This window comes from Neophocaena asiaeorientalis, unplaced genomic scaffold (assembly GCF_003031525.2).
Source record: "Neophocaena asiaeorientalis asiaeorientalis breed wild unplaced genomic scaffold, Neophocaena_asiaeorientalis_V1.1 scaffold210, whole genome shotgun sequence".
Lineage (NCBI taxonomy): Eukaryota > Metazoa > Chordata > Mammalia > Artiodactyla > Phocoenidae > Neophocaena > Neophocaena asiaeorientalis.
Genome location: NW_020172282.1, coordinates 1616277 through 1641110, shown reverse-complemented (window position 1 = coordinate 1641110; position 24834 = coordinate 1616277). Strand labels below are relative to the sequence as shown.

Genomic DNA, 24834 nt, shown 5'->3' with positions numbered 1-24834 from the left:
GGTCGTTTCCTGCCTCTTGGACCCCGTGACTCCCTCACTCAGCCAGCCCTGTCTGCAGGCCTGTTGCTCAGCGCTGGGACAGGAGCGCCCGCGAGCCTCCCAGAGCCTCCCCAAGTCACCTGCAGCCTGGAGCTGGGCTGGTGTCAGCTAAGCGCTGGCTGACAGTTCTGGAAGGCTCTCATTCAGAAGCTGCCTGGAGGGAACAGGTCAGGCTCTCCTATTTGTTTTGAGCTAAAGCTCAAAGATAAACCAAACTGGAAGTAAAGTGCTGTGTTAGAAGCACTTCCAATCCTCTAAGAGCAAAAACAGCAGAAGGCAAGTTACCACCTATAAATAAGTGCTGGGCTGCAGGGACACTGAAGTTCTAGAGTGGGAGGAAAGGAAAGGAGTCCAGAGAGTCTCCCAACAGTGCTATTAACAGGCCAGGTCTAAAGTGGTCCAAGCTTTACGAAAGATAAAAACGAAAACACTACGTATTAGCTGTGTGACCCTGGGTGAGTTACTTAACTTCTCAGTGCTTCGGTTTTCTCATCTGCAAAAAGGCATCATAGTAGTTCCTATCTCACGGGGTTGCTGAGAGAATTGAAAAGAATAGAGTGTTTAAAACTGTTAGCACTTAAATAATAAGCACTCAATACCCAGTAATCCATGACTGGGTGTGTGATTACTATAACCCATCCGAGGAGCCAGGGTCAGGCCCTTGGCCATCAGGCAGGGTGTCACAGAACCTCTGGAGGACACCAGGCATCACTGCCTTTCTTCCACCACGGTCTGAGGTCTTGATGTTGAGAATGAGGCACCCAGGACTCAGCTGCACGGAGTTTCGTCACATCTGGAGTTCGATGATTATACCATTAAGGACAATTAATTTTTACTTGTTTTCTTAAGGAAAGTTCAGTTTGGTTAAGAAAATATAAACTTAAAGACTTGGGAAATTGTCTATACATTTGTTCAGGAAAATGAGCCCTAGAACAGGAGCTCTCTAACTCACCACTCTTCTTGTTGAACTTGAGCCAGGAGACGGTCAGACGTGTTCTGACGCTTCAGACTAGAGCCCCTTGAGGACCTGGTGGGATCAGGCTTGTTCATTTCCTTAGTCCCCAGCCCACCACCAGGCACGTGGTGGGTGTTCAGTAAACACTAGATAAATGGAAGGAATGATAAAATGTGAGAGCTCACCTCCAGAGGCTGCATCTCTCTTCCCAAAGGTAACCCCTTCCTGCTACTCCATCAGCTGAATCCAGCATGTGATGGCCAAGTTAGTGCATAGCTAAGTTGTCCTGTGAGAAAAGGGGATTTCATGATAGAAACTCCACAGAGTTAAGGTAGGCTAACATGAACTCTGATATCACCCAGTTGGCTCAGTCCAGGTTTTAAGCATGAAACAACTTTCCCAGGCACCCCCAGATCTCCATCCTCTCTGAAGGCTAGGCCTGGCCTCCTTCAAACTCCAGCTCTCAATATTCTTTTTTTTTTTTTACTTTATTTATTTTTTTTTACTTTATTTATTTATTTTTTTGGCTATGCCTTGCAGCTTGTGGGATCTTAGTTCCCCAATCAGGGATTGAACCTGAGCCCTCGGCAGTGAAAGCATGGAGTCCTAACCACTGGACTTCTAGGGAATTCCTCGACATTCTTTATTCAAGTTGTTATCATCAAAAACAAACATTTATTGAAGACTGACTGTCATGTGCAAGGCTGAATTCCAAGAATTCAGGTAAGGTGGGTCATAGCGCAGCACCTGATGGAGTTTATAATGTTGTATTTGTTAGCTTTTGCTGCATAACAAACCATCTCAAAATGTCCTGGCACGTAAAAACAAACATCTATTGTTTGTTCACAATTCCTTGGGTTGGCTTGAATGCTTTTCTGTCCAGGATGGCTTAACTGGGGCTGGATGATTTAGGATGGCCTCATTCACACATCTGGCAGGCTGGTTGGTCTAGGATAGCTTGGCTTTGGTTGATCAGCTGGGAAGATCCATCTCTGCTCCTTGTGTTTTCTAATCCTTTGCTGGCTAGCCCAGGCTCCTCACACGGTGGCGAGGATTATCTAACATTCCAATGGCCAAAACAAGTCATATTTACATTCAAACTCAGACTCAAAAGAGTGAAGACAAAGACTCTGCCTCTCGAAGGTAGAAGTGGCCAGGGCAAGTCATGCTGCAAAAGGACACACATCTAGGCAGGGGAGAAACTATTGTGGTTGTTTTGCAAACTATCTACCATAGGTCTTATTGGGACAACAAGGGTGATACATAAAAACATAAATAAGAATATAAAATAGCACAGGATACCTGCCAGGAAAACTGCACAGAGGAATACAGATCTGAGTTGGGAAGGAGAGATGGAACTGAGATTGGATGGAGGTTGGGGGATATTCCAGCTGGAGGGAGTAGCATGGACGTGGAAATGCATTTGACATGTTCAGGGGGCAGTGAATGTATGGCTGTGGGCATAGCAGGATGCTCACTTAGGGGAAAGGGGAAACTAAGGACACCGGCATAGTCGAGACAGGGTCTCAAATCTGGCCTGGGTCTCGATGTAAGGCATTTGGGCTTCATTCTTTAGGCAGTAGGGAGCAGTGCAGGGTTTGGTCCAGGGCGAAATGATACTTTACTCTGGAAACAGTGTGCAGATGGAAAGGAAGTTCTCTGATTTTGTCCACGTCATCCTGCATAGATGCACATCGTGCCACGTGATCAAGCACAAGAGGGACTTTTTCGTGGTGGGTGGAGTGTAGCTCTTTGTTGTCAGGGTCTGCTTTGTTGTTGTTATTGTTTTTTACTCGATGGGTACCTGGGTTACCCCACCATCAAAATGAAAACAATACTATACTTACCTTCTAGGGCTCTTTTAAGGGTCGACTTCGTGAATATATGTAAAGTGTTCAGCACAGTGCTTGGGTTTTGGTAATAACACAGAGTACAAAGATTTTAGAAAGGGAGTCACAATAAGCAGGAAAGAAGCTTGTGTGTATTGTGGCTACTCCCCTCAGAAGGTCCCAGAGACCCTCTGTCTGCATAGGGGAGACCCAGCCATCTGCCTCTCTGGATAAGCTTTCAGCTCTCTTCTGGGTGGAGGGGCAGGCCGGGACAAGGGAGGGGAGAACTGGGGGAGCAGAAGTGACTGAGAACATGGGGTAGCGGGACACAAATAATCTCACAGAACACCAACATCAGAAAAGGCCACTCTGAGACCATGACAAAGTGAGACAACACAGGGCCACTTCGTACCTTTGTCCAAGCCAGGGCAAACCAAAATCACCATGCCACCACAAACTTCCAAACAACACTCCCGTCAGCTGAAATGAGTGACTGCAGCGTCTTTACCAAGCATAGCTTTATCCCTGCTCTAGTTAGCCCTCCCCAGAGAGAAGGTATTTGTTGAGATAAACATAGAATTGTCTCACTTTCTGTCCTTACTTTTTTGTGCAATCCATTGCTTTCTTGGATCCTTCCCAATCACCCCCAAAGCCCAAATTCTATAATAGGTTCTTGCTATTCTTACAGAGATGCTCCACAGTTCCCCACAGTGAATGTTCTCCCTCAGTGTGATGCTGGTCACCCACAGGTGTGTTCCTGGGGGCCGTTGGTTGAAGGGCACTGACATCCTGTTCATCGTTATGGGCACTTTCAATCCTAACTGCACTTTTTTTGGATAGACGGGGTGCATTAGTTACAGTTCTCCAGAGAAACAGAACCAATAGGAGATTATATATATATATATGTAAAAATATAAATACATAAAGAACAAAGGCTTTTTAAAGATTGATACATAGGTAGGTGGGTAGGTAGGTAGACAGATAGTAGAAATTTATTATAAGGAATTAGCTCGTGAGATTATGGAGGCTAAGTCCCACAGTCTGCAGTCAATAGCTGGAGACCCAGGAGAGCTGGTGGTGGAAGCTCCAGTCCCCAAGCAAGCAGTTTCCATACCCAAGAAGAGCCAACATTTCAGTTTGAGTCCAAAGGCGGGAGACCGATGTCCCAGCTCAAGGGAATCAGGCAGGGTGTGTTTTTTTCCCTTAGTCTTGAGAGGGTCAGCCTTTTTGTTCTATTCAGGCCTTCGACTGATTGGACGATGCCCACCCATACTGGGGAGGGCAATCTGCTTCACTTAGCCTGCTGATTCCAATGTGAATCTCATCCAAAAACACCCTCACAGACACACTCAGAATAATGTTTGACCAAATATCTGGGCGTCCCGTGGCCCAGTCAAGTTGACACATAAAATTAACCATCACAATGGGGCTTAATGTTGGCTAAAAACCTAAAGAAAGGCCTGGGTGCAGCCAGCATGCTGAAGTGTAGACCAGTGAACAAGTAGATGCTGAAACAGGAAGAACCCAGTGTGACCCCTGCAGCCATGTCTGTTGCCTTTGTCCCGGGGTGCTGTGTTCCTATTTTTGAAAGTTTGTCATAGAGGAAGTTTTGTGCAGGCACAGTGTGAGATGGAAAGTGTGTGCTGGTTTAGAGACTGTCTGCTTAGCCAAATAGTGGTAGGACCCTGGAGACAGAGGGCGTCTCTGAGGCCAGGACCCAGAGGTGCCTTTCTTAGGGGCCCTTGGCATGGTCCACACAATAGAGGGAGGCTAAACGAAGGCACCTGGGAAATATGGACAGGAAATGGGACATGACCCAGGAGGGTCAAGGCTGTCCAGCAGGTGGATGCCACATTCAGGGCCGGCGTCATGAATATGTGGCCTGTGCAGTAACACAGTACGGTCGCTCCATGCTTGATTTAATGCTCTGTTCCTCTGGGTTAGAACCTGGCAACTGAGGACCTGCTACTTTCCTTTTTTGCAGTTAAAGTATCTTAGTAAATTTAAAAGTAGAAATGTCAACCCCTCTGCCCCCTAAATCGTAACACCTTGTGTGTGGCCCTCATCTTTGCCAGAAGAAGATGGGGAGGCGTGTTAAGGGTGGGGTGGAGCCCCACCAGGAAGTGGTCGGTGGACACAGACGGTGGAGGGAGCCTAGCTCCGGGAAGTTCTAGAGGAGAAATGTGTGGGTTGCTCTGACTTGCTAGGAATTCCATCACAATTTTCCACCTCCCCTCCTTGTCTGCTTTATGCCCAGCACAAGGCTTCGGGATATAGGAAACAGCAGCATTCAAGCCTATTAGTGGAGAATTTTAAAGGACCTGGATTTAAGCGAGTCAGTGTACCATTCACCAGTCAGTTTTAATATAATATTTTTTCCGTTTGGCCTCATTACCGCATTGTAACAGTATTGTTTTCTACTAGCTTGACTGCACATGAATCACAGATTTTGTTTTAGCACAGTTTTCATGTGAAACTGAATTCTGAGAGCCAACTATCCAACCTGCAAATCTACTTTTGGAACACAACTTGTTTGTAAGCTGAGACTATGCATATTTAAAATTAGTAGGATACTGTATTGCAAAATCCCAAAGACAGTTACAAAGCAAGAATGCCCTAAATACATCCTTCGGAGAATTACAGAGGTAACCAGTCTCCATAAGGGACTCAGTAATTGGCAATGGTGACAACAAGGGATATTTTGGGTTCAGGGTGGCTTCCTGCAGTTTTCAGAGTTCCTCCTTCATGTAAGGCCATGAAATTGTATTTGATTTCATGCTACTTGGTGAGGTCACTGGAACCAGCTTTTGGTATCTATTTTGACAGTGGGGAAAACCGAGGTCCCTGAGAGAAAGATTCGCTGGCTGGTCCACAGGCCAAGGGCGTGCATGAGCTGAAGGAGCCATCAGATCCCCGCCCCTTAAGGATTTCAGGAAGCCAAGGATGCCTCCTTGCTCGAGCAGCCCTCGCCCTGATCTCTGAGTATTTTTTGCTTTTGACCGGTGCGTCTGGGCTAAGGTTTTTTTTTGAGTAATCTCTACACATTTTTTGCTTCCTATATTTTCCCTCTTCCCAGCTTCTCGTCTGAGCTGGGGCTGGCCCTGTCCTCATTCCCTTTGGGAAGGATGCAGTGGGCAGGCGAGTACAGTAACCTCTAAGTCAGACTAGCTCTGTCTTCCAGAGATCTATGTTCTCGGGTCAGACCCAGATCGTCTAGAATAAACACAAAATGAGAAGGCTTTTCCCCAGGGTAGACAGTGTCTCCTGGGGCTGGAGGAAGTTGATCTATTTAGTAGCTGAAACTGCTAGGACATAAACAGGAAATGGCTTTACTTTACCTTCTTTCTCTTTCTTTAAACATATTTAATTGAATTTCCATTCCTGACGTCTTGACATCTCAAGATTACTTTTACTTGGAGGGTGATAAACATCTAAGGCCACTTAATTTAAGATGCCAACCCCTCTCTCCCATCTAATCCTTAATCTCTCTGCTCAGGGCCGACATCCCAGCATCATAGGGAGAAAAGGAGAGTGGACCGTCTTCACTCTCCCTCCTCCATCTCTCAGTGTGCTCCAGAGCAAGCAAAGGCCACTTCCCTCTCTGGTCACTGACAATTCTTCTCCTTCAATAGACTCTCCCATTTGAATGTCTGTCCTTCTCTTTCATCTGGACATGGGGCTGAAGGTGTATGGCCAGTTTACCTCTCTAGGCGGTTCTAGGGGGATGCCCTTGAGGATGTGAATGTGTGGAAGGGAAGGCAGGAGAGATGCACACACAGCACTCTGTGGAGGCCTGAAACTAGAGGGAGCTGTGCTGAAATGCTTGGCATCCTCTGGAGATGAGGCTGTGCCCTAAATATATCCTTAGGAGAATTACAGAGGGAACTAGTCTGTGTAGGGCTTGAATCTTTCCTCCAGAGAAAAAGCTGGCAACTGGGGGCCACAAGCCAGACTTAGTTTTAGATAGAGATGTCTTGTTTAGCATGGTGCTGTGAACAACTTGAATGTCACTCCAGTTTGTCCTCAACCCCGAGCTCTTTAGAGCTTGGCCCAGTGGGCCTGGCTCACGTCCACTCACAGCCTGGATCCTGGAGGCCTAGAGCATGTGACCCCGCTCGGGAAACAGGACCACAGGCTGCCACGGCCCGGATGCCCACTCCCCGAGGCACCCCGGAACAGATGCTACAAAGGAACCCAGGTCCTGAAGAGGCCCTTTGGGGACAGAGGACAAGAACTGGTTCTCCCCTCCCCCACTACACATACCCTGCTGCTGTGTAACGTGGGACAAGGACATTCAACATGGATAGCTCATGTTCTCCACCAGCCAGGAAGCTGTGAGACCAGGAGCCAGCAACTAATTTAGCACTAAAAAAATCAAATGACTTTTCTTTGCAGACTTGAGTTAGTGAGAGAAAAAAATTAGAAGGTAACAATTTATCAGGTTATCTTATTCCTTATGCCATCCCTCACCCATCCTTTCAAACATCTAGTTTTTGTGGTCATCTTCACCACTAATCACAGTCATTGCTTTTAATGAATGGATCTGTTGATCCATTCGTTCTTTCATCCATTCATTAAAACCAGGCACCCACCACCTGCCTATGATAAGGACTTAGGGTAAAAACAAGCGAAACATCAAAAAATAAAAATAAAAAAGTCAGAAAGCATCCCTGCCCTGGATGAGTCCACAGCTGGAAAGAGGAAAAGGTATGATCCTCAGAAACACGCTCGCCTCGGTCACAAGCAGACACATCCTAAATCATGGCCATTCTGCTTCTTAATCTAAAAGTTACTTATTTAATAGCACCTCAGTGTGATGGGGATGAACTGGTCCAATGGCCACTATCCCCTACCCCCAACTTCCCATCGAAGGGAGATGGTGGGTGGAAAGGATTGAACCAGAACTGGTGCCACTCTGCCTGGCAACAGAGAGAGCCACGGTTAACGGTTGGTTGTGTAGTTTGTGAGAGTGTATATATATATATGTGTGTGTGTGTGTGTGTGTGTGTACGTGTGTAAGATGGAATATGTGCACGTTGTGTGTAACTGTGTACACGTGTGCATAAGTGTGCATGAACCTGTATGTATTATGTGTATAGAGGTGTATATGTATTTTTGTGCATGTATGCGTGTGTGTGTGTAAGATACGATGCCAAACCTTGGGATGAGGTGGGTCATGGAGCGTTAAATGCTTCTCAGTGCACAGAAATGCAACCTGGGGCGGGGCTGCAGGGTCGGGTGAGGGTTAGGAAGGGCTGGGGTTGGCCAAGACTGGAGCTGCCAATAGGAGCAACTTTTTCCCTCCCCCTGTGGGGTCAGCCCAGTGGCCTCTGAGAGCACGATTACTTCTCTCTGTGCAGCTCGTGTCTCTGATGCTCCGAGGCCCGGCTTGCAGCTCTCCTGGAGGCCTAGCCGAGCCGAGCCTGAGTGCTCTGCATTCCAGAGAGCGCTGTTGGGAACCTGGGGTGGGCACCCTGGCTGAGGGGGGCTGCCCGTTCCAGAGGCAACAGAGGCGCTCCTGTGAGTGGGGTCACGAACCCAGGGCAGGAAGGGGTCAGAGGGCAGGGCAGGCCTCGAAAGGCGGCCTCCTGATGGGGCTGCTGGAACCTCCAACTTCCTTCTTCCTTCACTGGGACAGCGAAGTAAATAACACTCACACAAAAACACGTGCCATAATGCGACGGGGGGAAGGGGGCTCTCCAAAATTCAGGGCTGTGAAACGCAGGGTGAAGTTAAGAGAAAATAACCAGGGAATCGGGGTGGCCTGTGAAGCCACCTGACATGGGTTGACCTGGCTCAGGTCTGCAGGTGCAGTCCTGGGCTGGGGAGGGGCCAGGCAGGGGCTGGGGCTGGGGACAGGGTGGCCCGGGAGGGGCAGAGGGCTCAGCTCTGCACAGCGGCTCCTGTGGCATTGCCATGATGACAGTTGGGGGGTGATGGGGGGTGCCTGGAGCCACCCCAATGCCTCTGTGTAGGAGACACAGCAAGATCCTACTTCCTGTTTGCTCCCTGAACTATAAAGTCACCCGGTGAGCAGTGAGAAAGAGGAACACTCATCTCTCCAGACACCATTTTCCCTCCATGAGACTCAACAGACGGGGCACTGGGCCTCTGAGAGGCCTATCACATGCTGGCAGGGAGCGAGTCGCCGGGTATCGTGGGGCAATCCTAGGCTCATAACTTGGTCACCTTGGCAGGTGAGGTAACCCGTGGGAAGGCCCATGTGAGTGATTAGTGGCGTCTCCTGCATGTCCCCTTCCAACTGAGGGGCTGTCTGCTGGCCTTGACAGCCTGCGGGGACACCGTGGAACCGGGGAGCCCAAAGCATAGAAGGTCTGGGGGCAGGTGAAGGAGAAAGACCAGCAGCCCCATCACAGGACTGAGCTGAGGATGGATGAGACCCTGCACGTGACACGCTGGGTGCAGGGCCTGGCATGCAGGAGGTCCTCAGGACACAGAACACCTGGGGACTTGCAGGTTAGGTTCTCAGGCTGAACCCCCGCCTTCCCTAAACTTCACCAACTGGCTGAGCAGAGGGGAATGGAGTCGCTTATACTGGTGGCATAAAACCACAACCTGACTTCTCCCTACACGGAGAAGCAGGGAAGAGTTTAAGATTGCCATGATTCCAAATTCCAGGGGTGATTTAAAACACGTTTTGAAACAACTTTTATGGTATTTACTCATTTCCCAGTAATTCTGCAATCAAAGCCATTAATCAGTCCCAACACAGGATTTGCAGTAATAGAACACTGAGTTTTATGGTCATTACAGGACGGTTGCATTAAAGAAATGCTGTATTTGAGATGCAGCTGCCTTGAGTGAAATCAAAGGGTTTCTCACCCAGGCTCCCACTTGAGTCAGTCGCTCTCCTTTGTTATGAGATGTCTAGGTGTCTGCACCCAAATGTGGTTTGACATTGTCAACGTGCCATTACCTCTGAATGAGGATTTCAAACACTTTTTGAAATCTATCAGCAGGAAATCAACGGCACAGAGTTAGGAAAACTCATGAAGGATTCAATAAAGGAAGAATTTAAAGCGGCGCGGTTGGGTGTCAGGAAACCAGAAGGGAGAGTGCAGCTCCGAGGGTTGCTACAGAAGGAGAAAGCTTCACAGAGAAGTCTTCCTTGAGACGACCTGGGTCCTCCATTTGAGAGCTGTGACCTTGCCCTGAGGGAGTTAGGGGAATAAATACCCTATGTCCCTCTCCCCCACCCATCTCCTGCTCTGGTTCCCAGTTGGCTAAACCCACCTGGACAGCAGAGGGCTAGAGAGCCCTTGATCTGCCCTTGATCTGGGTCAGCCGCCCAGGGAAGAAAGCAGGAGGAAGGAGAGCAGAAGAGGGGCCTGGAAGATCATCTGTCAGAGGAAGGTGTGTTTTTCAAATTTAGATACACATATTTGGGATGTAACATATAACACTTAAAGAAAAACTAAAAAATAACCTGAGTGGCTGGTAAGCTGAAGAGTTGCAAAAATGCAACATGGAACTTTAAAGGCTAAAGTGTTATTTTAACTCAAACTAAACTTCAATCTAATGGGAACAAAAATATAATCACATAAAATTCACATGAACATAATGTCAGTTAATCAACACTGTGATCTGGTACCCACTGGGCCTGGGTGTGTGTGTGAGCTAAGTGGCTCTGACACTCAGGATCCAGGGGTCCAAGGCACCTGCTGTGTGTTACTCAGTCTTAGGCTGACAGCTGGTCTCCAGGGATTAGGTAGGAAGGGAATAATTATGCAGACACGTTGCTGTGCTGGATTTCTCTGAGGCAAGAAGTGAAGATGGGGTGCCTATCACAACACCCTCACTAGGGCTGGGCTCTGTGGCTAGGCAAGTTTCTGAGAGTCACTGTCATTCTTGACTCCTGATTGCCAAGACCTGCTGTGACCTAATGTCCAGCCAGCCCAAGTTATGACAACAATAAAAGAATGAGGAAGGCAACAAAGAAAGGCAAGAAAAGGGAAGAGTAAACAAATAGCCAGGAGCCCTGGGCCAAGGCAGAGCCACAAGCAGATACAAAGAGACACTTGAGACTACAGCCAGGGAGAAACAAGGGTCACAAGAATGGGGAACTGGAAAACAGTGAGACAAGACGGCACTTACAGACTTCCTGGGTTTTGGTAGTAGACGTGTTTATTTTAACAGTTGCTAACAGCTTGGGTTTGGGCCTTCAGAATCAATGCTCACTGCCCTTGGAAATACTGACAAACTCTCCAATGATGGAAATGACTATCAACCTATTTATTTTTGAAATGAAGGCATATTTTATTAATGAGTTTGATTAATGAGTTCTAAAGATTTTAAAAAATAGAATGTGATGAAGCAGATAAAAAGGTGGCTTTTAGAAATTTACACTTGAGTAATTAATTCTGCTTGGGGGTGGGAGTGGATAGCATTCACTTGAGGATATGTTTGAATTAGACCCCGGTGGATTTCCAGGCCAAGTGCACAACGCGAGGCCTGGGGCACGGAACAGCATATGGGTGTGGGGCTCAGGGAGTGAGTGGTGAGGCCAAGTTCAGAGGAGGCAGGGCAGGGCCAGGGCTGGAAAGACAGGCCTCTTAAAATATGAGCATGAGACTTTCTATTTCCACCTCATGGGAGAGTGTAATGAAATGTAGGCAGAAATGCTTCCGATATTGAGACACTAACCTGTCATCCACGCTTCTAGAGTTTTCATGAAGAGAAAAAACTCAGGCCCGCCATTTTGCCAATAGGAAAACCGAGTAATGTTTAGGAGATATGCAGAACTGACATAGAACATATGCAGCCATTTGTGAGACAAAGTTGTATATGAAAAGATGTTCTGCCTCGTGTTTGTTTCCTAGCAGAACCACTGCTGAATGAGCAGACATCGTGAAGTTAGAAATTCATGCGCTATGCTGGGATGACTCGCCCTACGTCAGTCAACCCTCCATCATACGCCATATGCTGGGATGACTCGCCCTACGTCAGTCAACCTTCCATCATACGCCATATGCTGGGATGACTCGCCCTACGTCAGTCAACCTTCCATCATACGCCATATGCTGGGATGACTCGCCCTACGTCAGTCAACCTTCCATCATACGCCATATGCTGGGATGACTCGCCCTACGTCAGTCAACCTTCCATCATACGCCATATGCTGGGATGACTCGCCCTACGTCAGTCAACCTTCCATCATACGCCATATGCTGGGATGACTCGCCCTACGTCAGTCAACCTTCCATCATACGCCATATGCTGGGATGACTCGCCCTACGTCAGTCAACCTTCCATCATACGCCATATGCTGGGATGACTCGCCCTACGTCAGTCAACCTTCCATCATACGCCATATGCTGGGATGACTCGCCCTACGTCAGTCAACCTTCCATCATACGCCATATGCTGGGATGACTCGCCCTACGTCAGTCAACCTTCCATCATACGCCATATGCTGGGATGACTCGCCCTACGTCAGTCAACCTTCCATCATACGCCATATGCTGGGATGACTCGCCCTACGTCAGTCAACCTTCCATCATACGCCATATGCTGGGATGACTCGCCCTACGTCAGTCAACCTTCCATCATACGCCATATGCTGGGATGACTCGCCCTACGTCAGTCAACCTTCCATCATACGCCATATGCTGGGATGACTCGCCCTACGTCAGTCAACCTTCCATCATACGCCATATGCTGGGATGACTCGCCCTACGTCAGTCAACCTTCCATCATACGCCATATGCTGGGATGACTCGCCCTACGTCAGTCAACCTTCCATCATACGCCATATGCTGGGATGACTCGCCCTACGTCAGTCAACCTTCCATCATACGCCATATGCTGGGATGACTCGCCCTATGTCAGTCAACCTTCCATCAGGCGTCTGAGGCAACAGAAGACAAGTGACTTATAATCTAGTTAGAGAGAAACATATAGAAGAATCAACAGGAAAATAACACAAGGCAGAATTTCACAAAGAGCTTAACTGGGTAGTTCTGGCTGTCAGGGTGACAGGAATTCAAAGACAGGCCCGGGTGGGGTGTTGGCAGATTCTCAGGGAAGTCAGAAGAGATGCCAGCTAAGCCGGGAAGGATGGAAAGAATCTGAACGGTGCAAAAGAGGTCAGTCGCCATATGCTGGGATGACTCGCCCTACGTCAGTCAACCTTCCATCAGGTGTCTGAGGCAACAGAAGACAAGTGACTTATAATCTAGTTAGAGAGAAACATATAGAAGAATCAACAGGAAAATAACACAAGGCAGAATTTCACAAAGAGCTTAACTGGGTAGTTCTGGCTGTCAGGGTGACAGGAATTCAAAGACAGGCCCGGGTGGGGTGTTGGCAGATTCTCAGGGAAGTCAGAAGAGATGCCAGCTAAGCCGGGAAGGATGGAAAGAATCTGAACGGTGCAAAAGAGGTCAGGGTCTGGAAGAGTTAGTACTAATTCTCAGAAGCCATTGGTTTCTGAAATGTTTGGGTCGAATGAGAAAGAAGGTCTTGGTGACTTCAGCCCCATAAAGTACCACTAGAGCGTCATTCGGATGCCAGCTTCATTCCTCCCGGGAGTTGTCAGGGATGATAAACAATAATGATGCCATCTGTTGCTGGTGAGGATGCTGATGCCAACAATAGCCATTGGGATTGCCTGATGTTGACATTTTCTGGATTATGTTTTTTTTAAATCACAACCAAAAAGTATCAAAACAGCCACAGATAACTCAACAAAACATTTATGGAATAAATAATACACAAAGTCTTCTAGAAAATTGAAGAGAAGGGAATACCTCTAAACCCAATCTATGAGGCCAGTGTTACCCTAATACCAAAACCAAACAAAGAAATGACAAGAAAAGAAACTACAGACAAATTATGAACACAGAGGCAAAAATTCTTAACGAAATTTTAGCAAATCAAATCCAACGATATACTAAAAGGATAACACATCCTAACCAAGTGGGATTTAACCCAGGAATTCAAGATTGGTTTAACGTTCAAAAGGTACTCAATCTAATTCCTCATATTAACAGCTTAAAAAGAAAAACTATATGATGACCTCAGTAGATGCAGAACAAGCATTTAACAAAATCCTACTTCTGTTCCTGATTAAAAACTCTCAGCGAACTAGGAATGGAAGACAACTTCCTCAACTGATAAATGGCAGCTATGAAAACCCCACAGCTAACATCAAACCTAATGATCAAAGATGAACACTCTCCCCCAGTGATCAGAAAAAAGACAAGGGCGTCTGTTCTCATTCCTTCTGTTCAACATTGCACTGGAGATTCTTGCCAGTGCAATAAGCAAGAAAGAAGGATCAAAGCTTTGAGTGGCTCAGACCTGACACTGGAAGAGGGACCGGGTCCTCCAGGAATGCCTCTGATGTCCTCCAGCACCCGACCAGACATCTGATAAGTTGTTGACTCAAAGCAGCTTGGCCACTATGTAGCTGTGAGACCTTAAAACATCCCCTCCCTCCCCTCCCTCTGCCTTTGGATATTATTTCATTTTATTTTTAATTCTCTTAGAGCTTCATGTTCCTAAGTGATGGGGTGGGCATAACAGCCACCCACTGCAGATTTGTTGTGAAGACTAAACGGGATAAGCATATGTGTAAACTGCAAAGCGCCACTCCAGCACCTGGTTTTGCTGAGTACCAACGGGAACTGTGATCTGCTGAGAATGCAGGCTGGTAGGTGTGAGGGTTTGGGACTTGAGGGGCAAAGTGTACAGTAGGAAGGGCTGGGGCTAGAGGTGTGGGCCCAGACAGGAGCGGGCTCTGGGGCAGCCAGCTGGAGCTGTGCCTCTTCTTCTCCTGGGAGGTGGGGGTGGGGTGGGGCATGGCGGCCAGTGGGAGGAAGGGATGGGGACTCCGGAGCCGTGGATCAGATCTGTTAGCAGGTCTCCTCCTTACTCCTCGGCTCCCTTTGCTGACCTTTAGAAGCTCCCTCCACCCCTAGAGACTCCTCCTAATTCAGAGGAAAGTGATCTGATGAAAATAACCCACAGTAGAACACCAATGATGACTCAACATCTGACCTCTTCTGGGAGCATCTGCTTTTTAGAAGAGCCCCAGGACGAAGGCAGTGCCTAAAGTGACTCACCAGGAACGTGCGGAGGGCGAGGGCTGGGCTCCTGCCCATGAGATATTTTAGGCCGTATTCTTCTGCACCGAGTCCTCTCCTCTCAGACTGAGTTGACTGCCTGCCTGCCCTGTAGCAGGAGCCGGGGGAAAAGACCTCAGGAGAAGGGGATGAGGCAACTTAGCCAGAGGAAGCAGCATGAAGGGCAAAGGTCAGGATGCGGAGAGGAAGATGTGTCTGTTTCACCGTCCATAACTGGTCGGGTGAGGGGGACTCAGTGATACAAAGGCCAGCCGGGCTGCCCAGCCACAGGGGAGTGGCCAGGAGGGCCAGGGGCTAAGGAGGGTGACACTGGCGTGTTTACGGCATGTGTGCATTTGTCAGTGCACAGCTGCGCGTCTGGGCAGGTGGGAGGAAGCAGATTTCCATCGCTCTTAGAATGAGCTGCCGATCAGGTCTTTGTGTGAAGGAGACAAACCTTTAGTCGAGGAATCATGAACCACTGTGCTCCAGATCTGGGAACAAACACTTGTCCTGTTAGACGGCTGCTTCCAACAGTGGGGAGCTGCAGGGCCTTGATCTGTCCACCACTCAGTTCAGCCAGTCGTCCTGCATACCTTGCGTGGTTTTGAGAAGCTGTGTCACTTCTGAACATGTGACAATTGTGGCGTGGATCTAAGGTGTGGATCCTGGGAGCTTTAACTGTAGAAAACAATGAGGAATAAAAGAGTGTTTTAACCCTCTTTGGCTGTGATCTTTTTTAAAAACTACAGGAAGGATGACAACTGATAATTGCTTCAGCTCTTGTTATCATCAGTAACCATAGTTCTAGTGGTCCAATATCCAAACCCCTTCCTGAGCTTGGGGGCCCCTACCCTCTGCAGAAACTGAAAATGCCAGGTCCTCATTCTCCAAGTCTCTCGTGCAGCTCAGGCCTGAGTACAGCCACAGGCTCCATCCACCCAAAGACAGAGCTCAGACTTTGATGCAGTGGAGCGTCAAAGGCAGGAGGATGACCGAGGTGATAGCAGCCACCTTCTTGCGCGGGCATAGAGGAGGTTGGTGTGTGTTGCCAAGCAGTGAGGTGACTCGCCCACAGTGGCCCCAGCATTGCCTCGTCCTTGGCTCATTTTGGACTCGGACCGTTTGTTCTGGTAGCTCAGCCGCGCTGCCTGGAACAAAATAACACCACTCTGGGCCCAAGAACTCTTCTTGCAAATGTCTCTTGCTCATTTACCACCCGCCCTTCCTAAACCCTTCAGCGGTCAGCATCCTTGCTCCAGTTTAACCTGTGCACGTGAAGCTGGGCATCGATGGCCCACGTGTATACATCTGTTGTTTAGCGTCCACCCAGAGCTGGTCCTGGGCCTGGCACAGGGAGACACCAGAAAGTACATGGCGAATGAAGCACTTCTTACGAGAATCACAAAATAAGCCAACAGTGTTAAAGATGAAAGTGGTCTTAGAGGTCAGCTCTGCTTCAGAAATGAGGACTTCATGGTCCAGAACGATTTCACGCTTCACGTGAAGTTTCCCTTTAGCATGATTTCTGCCACACTCCACTGCTTCCTACTAGGGGCATTTATTTGGCAAACACAGTAATTCATTATAAAGTTCAACGAAAAGTTCCTTGATCATTTGGAGTAATTGGAACTCTTATTTGCTGCTGGTGGGAAGGTAAATTGGTACAATCACTTGCCACAACTATTGGCAGGATTTATTAAGCCATAGCCTATGATCCAGCAATTCCATTCTTGGGATTAATGACAGAAAAGTGTACATGAGTGCATCAAAAGATATGTACAATGTTCATAGCAGTGTAATCCAACAGAACCCCCAAATCCTGGAAACCACTTAAATGTCCAGCAGAGGAGTGGATACATTGTAGTGTGTTCTCACAATGGAAAACTATACAGCAATGAAAATGAAGCATGGCTACATGACTCAAAGATGAATCTTTGAGTAGTGGGGAGTAGAGAGGATTGGCAATGGGCATAGAACAAGCGGCTTTAGAGGCACTGATGATGTTCTATTTCTTGAAGGATTACCAGGTGTTTACTCTGTAAAAATTCATCTCACTGTACACTTATGATTTGTGTACTTTTTTATGTGAGTTATGCTTTAATAAAAATGTTTATTTTCTAAAAATCTCTGAAAACCCAGGTAAACAAGATTGGTTAACCCATTTTAGAGATGAAGCCAAAAGAATGTATAAGATTAAAAAAAAGAAAAAAGGTCTTTGATTCACCAAACGAAATCAAAGTCCATACACTGAAGCACATGGCCCTGGTCCCTGAATGCTCACCCAAGGCCTCACTCACGGGCATCTGTGATGATTTTAGACATACTTCTAACACCTTTGGGGATCTGTCACTTTAGTCCACGGCATATTGAAAACAGAAAATCTGCTAAGTGTATGGATGTGCTAGGAGAGAAGTCTAAAGCCAACACTTTAATGGCAGAAATGAAAATCAGAAGGCAAGAACTCCAAGTGCATATTGGTCAGGGCCATTTAGTACAGGGAAAATGCCTTATACACCAGCTACAAGTCATGAGAAGTTCCTTGTCTTAGAGAAGAGTACAAATGTTCAGATGTTCAATTCGTACTGACGATTCCCAATCCTTACAAGAAGTTCAGATCCTTAGTGTAGTAGGTGGAGAACCAAATAGATCATTTCAGAAATTGCTCCACAACAGGATCAGAGAACTGCAGAGGTGAACACGGGCTAAGGCAAGAGGCCAGGAGCCATTCTGCACTCAGGTCCAGGGATGGGCTCAGAGCAGCCATGGCAGAGCTGGGGGGTGCGGGGTGAGGGCGTCCAGGAGCCCTGAGAGAAGCGAGATGGACTTGGTCAGGATCCATTCAACATTCAAGGGTGCCCTAGTAAGAGTTAAAAACAAAAGATAACGAGACCGGTCATAGGGCATCATAGGTAGTTTGAGATTTTATAGAATGTCTAGTTTTCTAAAAAATTGTGAGCGCCATCACACATTCCATTTCTTGCTCTTGTAAACAATGGCAGGTGGAGCCCGCATCAGCAAGCCAGGCTTCCTTGGACAAGGCTGGGCTGGAGGCTTCCGTGCCCTACAGGCCTCTGGGCCTCCCCGGTGTTCCACCGATGAGGAAGGTGGCCGATGCTATTCCTTTGCCTGGAATGGGTTTCCCTCCCTCCGCAGGCCATGCGCTTTTCTGGCCCTGCCCCTGTCCCCAGGGCTAGGCACACTCTGGGACCTGGGCTGGCTGGTTCACCTGCCTTGGGGCAGGAGCAGCAATGACTTGTGAAGACGTGGAACAAAAGGCACCTGAGAGGAGGCCTCCGCTCCTCAGTCTTTTGAGGATTTCTTTGCAAGCTTAGAAAATGAACATCCCCGAGTCTCCATATCATCACTGTTTTATTCCACAACCAACTGTCCCCAAAGCTTTTGGACTGTCTCCACTACTATCTCAAAGTACAAGTACAGCTGACGGAAAAGAAAATGTCATGTGTGAATGAAAGCAAACAAAACTCAACAACGTAGTGGCAGAAATAGGAACAATGACATGGGGGGAAAAATTGAAGCAGGCTGCCAGTTTAAGAAGGGAGGTGTTGTCACAGCCTGGGGATTAGCAAATTTGAGGTTTGCAGACAGCAAAATAGGGAGGCAACCTCAGAGATGGCAGAATTATAGTAATTACAATTGTTTTCTTTCTCTATAATATGCACAAAGAGTAAATGCTAAAATAATAATTCATTTTAAGTAATGGGTGGGGCCTCGAGAGACAAGAGAAGGACCAGTGCTCAGAGGGGGTTTACAGGGGCAACAAGGATGAGGAAAACACCATCCCGGGAGCATGATCCTGGCTCTCAGAATTAAAGGGAAGTACCCCACTATTCGGGGAGAATTTTGTCAGCGTTTGGGGGCCACATTTGTAATGTTAAATTAGTGTTTATAGAATAGGCATGGCTTTACGGAGTAATTACAGTAAGCATGGGGGCCCTTAAAACTATTTTCTCTTATTCAGACTCTGCAAAGCAATATTAACTGTTGAGGTCAAAATTCAGAGAGAAGATTGCGTGAGCCTGGAGCCGCCAGGTGTGACTGCGCTGGAGGTGCAATGCCTGACTCAGTGCCCGGCTTGAGGGGTCGCCATCACATTGTCGTCGATGTAGAAGGTGCATCTGGAGTTGAGCTGTGCGCAGCCTGCCCACGGGTAGGTGGCAGCCGCAGCAGGCCTGTGGCGCGGCCAGTTTCCTCTGAAAGTTTCCTTATCTGTCCTTTCTCGTGATACCATTGAACGTAGCCTTTTCCAAACTTTCCCATGACCCTTCTCCAAGCCTCCGGCCCCCACCTGCCACCGAGCAGAAGACGTCACCTCCCCCTTCCCGGAGAAACCCTGGCTAAAGGATGGAAATCATGTTAACTTCCTGCCACCTCATCTGAATACGGCTCTCCACCTGGACCCGCCTCTGCCTGTCGTTCCCCCACCCCCCTGGCTTCAGGGGCAGCAGCAGCCTGCCCCTCACTCGCGTTCCTCATAGAGGCCTTCTCAGGACTCAGACCACAGTAGCAGGCGAGTCCCTGGCCTGCACGAGAGGGCCCTCTCCTGGCCATGCCCTTCTGCTCCCAGTGGAGGCAGGGACACACGTCCACCCTGGTTCTCGCCACCCCCCCTTCCTGAATGTGCTCTGGATACCAGGGACCCCAGGACCTCCTGCACAAATGGCCCCAGATGGCCTCTGTGGGCCTCGTCCCTGGGCTCCACGTGTACACCCCCAGGCCCAGGCGTGGTGAAGAGGAGGCTGTTCGTGAGGGTCGGGGGGAAGATGGGCACACGTGTAGCCCCACGATGCCCAGTGCAGCAAGGGGTGAAAGGGAGGGGGCCCGGCGCCGGCATGGCTGTCCCCGTGCCACCACGTCTGCAGCAGAACTCCACGGAATCTGAGAATTCTAAATTGAGCTCTGGTCTTCTGAGATGTGAAGGTATGTTTGCTGAGGTAGAAGGTATTTTATTTTACAGTTCATTAGCTTGGTTTGTGCATGTAAATAGCAAGACACCTGGTAAGTAGGCCTCCATTTGTACTCTTGCCCTGGACTCTGCAAATGTTAGCATCAGGGCTATTTTCAATTTCTCTCTCTTTCCCGCCTTTAAATATTTCCATGCATCTGTCAGGTGAAAAATTAGCAAACAACTATGTGAACCAGGGCCCCGGCCCACCCCTCTCTGGCCTGAGCTCTCTCCTAGACAAGGATCGTTTAAACAATAAGGTCCTCCGCAATCATCACTAGGGCCTGCAAGGCTCGGGAAAACAGTGATGGACCAGAAACTGCCTCTGCCCAAGTGAGCCTGCAATCCGCATGACATAAGGTGTCTTGTGGAGGAAACAGGCCCCTGGGAGCGCCGCCTTGAGGGACATCGCACTTGGTTTAAAGGTGGGAACAGAGATCAGAGAAGGTTCCTGAGAGGTGATGTCCAAAGAACAAATCCAGACGAGACTGTGATCATCTCTGAGGGGCTCCGTCAGCTTCTGGTTGTAGTGGGGCTAATTCGGCCTGCACATCCCTATGAACAGGCACTGCACGCTCTGCTCCTCTCGTGGCGGCAGTGGGTTGGGGATTTTGAGGGTCTCGACTGCAGCTTCAAGGTTACTTCGCATCATCAAGGAGTCCCATACCAACTGGAGCAGCCATTGTTCATACAGTGAACAGTGCCCATTGTACTTCACACAAGTTATCAAGAGAAGGGGGCAGTGTGTCTTCCATCCAACAGCATGATCCCAATACCCACTACTTTTCCTGAAATTGATGAGACAGTTGAGTAGATGCTTTACATCTCAGGTGTAACAAGCACATTAGAACAACATGGGGGTTGGGGGCCCACCCACATAAAACTGAAAATCTGCGTATAACTTTACAGTCAGCCCTCCAGATGCACGGTTCCACATTCATTGATTCAACCAGCCGAGGATTGTATAGTACTGTAGTATGTATTTATTGAAAAAACTCCTTGTGTAAGTGGACCCACGCTGTTAATTTATCTCCAGCAATAGATATGGAAGCATGTGAGCCACACCTGAGGCAGCGCGTGTGGAGTCCCTGCCTGTGCTCACGGTGTGCAGTGATGGTGCCACCAAGGTGGACGTGGAACATGTTTCTCCCCAGCCCACAGCTTCTCCTCCTTGAGTGGATGTGCTCCCGCATTTCTCTCACCCTCTTCATTGCTAATCATCTGTCACTGCTCTGCCACTCAATCCTTGATGACTCCGGCAACTGCCCACAGGGAGTTTCTGTCCAGCGGAAAAGACAAATCCATTGTCTCTCTTCCCCTGCTGGACAGGGGGGCTTCCTGAGAGCAGGGACTATTCTGTTTTGTTTGTCCTTGTCTCTATCCTCGGGGCTGGGCATACTACAACTGCTTAATTGACAGCAGATGACTAAGAGTGATGGGAGCACGGAACAGGAGTTTTAACCAAACCAGAGGGATGGGGAAGGCTAAAATAATAGCATGTCAGCCAAGACAGGAAAAGTGGGTGGAAATAAATGAGACCCCAGGAGGGTGGTTTGGGGAGAAAAGCAGCTTCCAGGCAGAAGCAGTAGCAACATGGGTAAAGGCCCTGAGGGAGGAGGGAACACAGCTGGTTGGTGGAACTGACAAAAGTGAAAACTGGACTGGAGTGCAGAGAGCTGGGTGAGAGGCAAGGTTGGAGAGGTGGGCAGCTCTCTGAAGGCCTGTAAATCCATGTTGTGGACATTGGACTTCATTCTAGGGAACATGGGAAGCCACTGAAGGGTTTCAAGTAGAGGGCACGATCTAAACATTGCACATCTGTATTGTTGAAGAGGTCATATGGAATTGTATGTGGGAACTGGGTTGGAGGGACAAGAGGTGAACCAGAAAGATAAAAAGGCAACGTAGGAGTCCTCAAGGGAGATGATGGTGGCTGGAGTGGGGTTATAGTGTGGAGGTAACCGAAGGGGAGGAGTCAAGGATGACACCCAGGTTTCTAGTTTGAACAACTGGTGAATAATGGTGGCATTTGCTGAGATAGGAAGTGCTGAAGGAGGAGTGTGTTTGGAGGAGCAAGGAGGAGGATGGATTCTGCCTTTGCCAAGCTGAGTGTGAGATGCTGAGTGTGATAAGCATCTGAATTTATATCTAGGCAGTGAATTTTATATCTGGCTATGCATCTTTGGAGAAAAATCCAGATAAGAGATGCAAATCTGAAAGTGATCTGCATTTATATATATATATTTAAAATTTTTGGCTGCCTCGGGTCTTCGTTGCTGTGCACAGGCTTTCTCTAGTTGCGGCGAGCGGGGGCTACTCTTTGTTGCAGTGTGCAGGCTTCTCATTGCGGTGGCTTCTCTTGTTGAGGAGCGTGGGCTCTTGGTGTGCGGACTTCAGAAGTTGCAGCAGGTGGGCTCAGTAGTTGTGGCACGTGGGCCCTAGAGTGCACAGGCTCAGTAGTTGTGGCTCGTGGGCTCCAGAGCACAGGCTCAGTAATTATGGTGTGTGGGCTTAGTCGCTCTACGGCACGTGGGATCTTCCCAGACCAGGGGTTGAACCTGTGTCTCCTGCATTGGCAGGTGTATTCTTAACCACTGGGCCACCAGGGAAGTCCCTGATCTGCATTTAGATGGTACCTGAGGCCCCATGAGTTGGTGAAATGTCTGGGGAAAGTATAAACTGAGGAGGGCAGAGGGCCTTTGACCAAGCAACAAGGAACCCTCGACATGTAAGGACTGAGAAGGAAGAGCTGGTTCCAAGCCTGGCTGATCATTAGAATCACCTGGGAAACTTAAAAAACATATCTGCTGGGGAGGATGTGTCTACATAACCTGTATATATATATTTTTTTAATTTTATTCATTATTATTTCTTTTTTTAATATTTATTTATTTGGTTGCGCTGGGTCTTCATTGCGGCATGCAAAGTCTTAATTGCAGCATGCATGTGGGATCTAGTTCCCTGACCAGGCATTGAACCCGGGCCCCGTGCATTGGGAGCACGGAGTCTTAACCTCTGTGCCACTAGGGAAGTCCCACATAACCAATATTTTGAAAAAACTATAGTGTGATTAGAAACCATTTGGTAGAAGGAAAAAACTGTCAAAGAAAGGATCAGTGGTTGGTTAGGAAAAAGGAAAATAAAAGAATGGTGATGTTCCAGATCCCAAGGGAAGGAGTTCGGGAAGAAAGGGATTAGGCAAAATCAGGACTGAATTTTGCTCTGGGAAGCCAGATGGTGAGACACCCACTTGTCAGATTCCTCCGTAGTAGGGGATTGGTGTTTGAACTCAGAAAAATTTCCTAAGGGATTGTGGAAAGGTGCCCAGCAGAACACCCTGTGTTCAATGCCCTCATACACGCATGCACAGGGTGGGTGCAGGGGAAGGGGAGGGAAAGGAAGGTGCATCAGGTGGCAGGGAGCTTTTCATTGGAAGTAGCATCTGAACTGCAGCATTCCTAGGAGAGGAAATAATGGGAAAAAAACTATGATGAGTTAAGAGAATGATGTACACTCTAGGCAAGAGTTAGTCCCTGGCTGCAGGGACTTAAGTGTTGGGAATGGAGCAAGAAAAGGGGGCAGAGCCCAGTTATTAAGGACCTTATATGCCAAGGTAAAAGAGCCCTGAAGAACGTAAGAAAGTAAGTGGCACGATTAGATTTGTGATTTAGACCATTCTGGCAGCCAGTGTGAAGAATGCCCTGGGGTCAGGGAGGATTAGGAAAAGATGGAAGCTCAAACTTCCATCAAGAGGCTGTGACACAATATTGTAAATCAACTATACTCCAATATAAAATAAAAATTAAAGTAAAAAAAAAAGAAATTAAACAAAACAAGAGGCCGCAAGAGATGTCTTGCAAGGATCCAGATGAGGGGCGATGGATTCACCAGGATAGGAAGAGAAGTGAGTGGGGAGCTGACTGGAATGAGAAGAGAGTGGACCCAAGAAGCCAGGATCAACACCTAGTTTCTGGCTAGGTGAGTAGTTGTTGGGAGATGTCAGTCTTTGAGATAAGGAATAAAGAAGACTAGATTTAGGGGAAGATAGGGGTGGAGACTGGAGTACAGGAGGGAACATTTCAACACTGGTAGCTTATTCCTTTCTCCAAAGGAGAAAAGATGTCAGTAACATTATTACTGGTTTCCTATTCTCTTTCTCTCACCTGTAAGTCATTCTGCAGCCTATTTCCTTCAAGTACCCAGGTTCATAAATACTACTTTCCTGTATCAGAACACAGAAGCTTCAACCAATTAATGCAAGGGGTTTTCATTGTTTAATTACTTCATTTAAAAAATACTTATAATGTACCAATGACTTGCAAGGTACTCGTGAACCTGGAAAAGAAAAGTAAGCAAAACATAACTGGCCTTCCCCTTTTAGAGCTTACTTCTAGCAGAAACCAAATAAGAAAGGAACCAACCAATTATAAACCATGTAATTTATGTCATGAAGATTTGAAGAAGTACAGTGTATCATGTGGCAAATAACAAGAGGGACGGGTGTTCCACTGAAGTTCATAAATAGGCTTTAGCAGATCTGTGAACTGCTGAAATCTGTATGTAAGATTTTGTCTGTGCCTGTATAATTTGGGGGGGGGCGGGCAGAAAGGGGAGCTGAGATGCTCAAAGGGGTCCGTGACCCCTTCAAGGTTAAGAACCACTCTACCCTTCAAATCCATCTGGGCACCAGGGTACACAAACTTCTGCGCGACAAGGCCGCGACTAAGGGGAATGCTGGCAGTCTGGCGGTCTGTCTAGTCCACAGAGAATGACCTTACCTTTACACTTAGAGACATCAAAAGCGATCAATCTTCTGACTTAACGTGAGAAGAGACAACGTGGTGATTAACTTTTTAAAAATCCAGTTGTTTTAAAAAGATCACGGGATGTTCTAATCCTCCATCCCTGGGGACGTCCAAGCACGTGCCCGGGTCCGAGCTCGTGAACAGCAGCACTCCG

At 47.9% G+C, this 24834-nt stretch overlaps 1 long non-coding RNA gene across 1 annotated transcript; it reads right to left on the bottom strand.

Annotated features, from left to right (window-relative positions):
- Positions 1-1007: 1007 nt before the first annotated feature.
- Positions 1008-24771, bottom strand: LOC112412699 (uncharacterized). Its single transcript, XR_003005847.1, has 3 exons — positions 24654-24771; positions 14910-15590; positions 1008-1140 (listed from the first exon to the last, which is right to left on the bottom strand). It is a non-coding gene; the product is annotated as an uncharacterized LOC112412699 (long non-coding RNA).
- Positions 24772-24834: the final 63 nt, after the last annotated feature.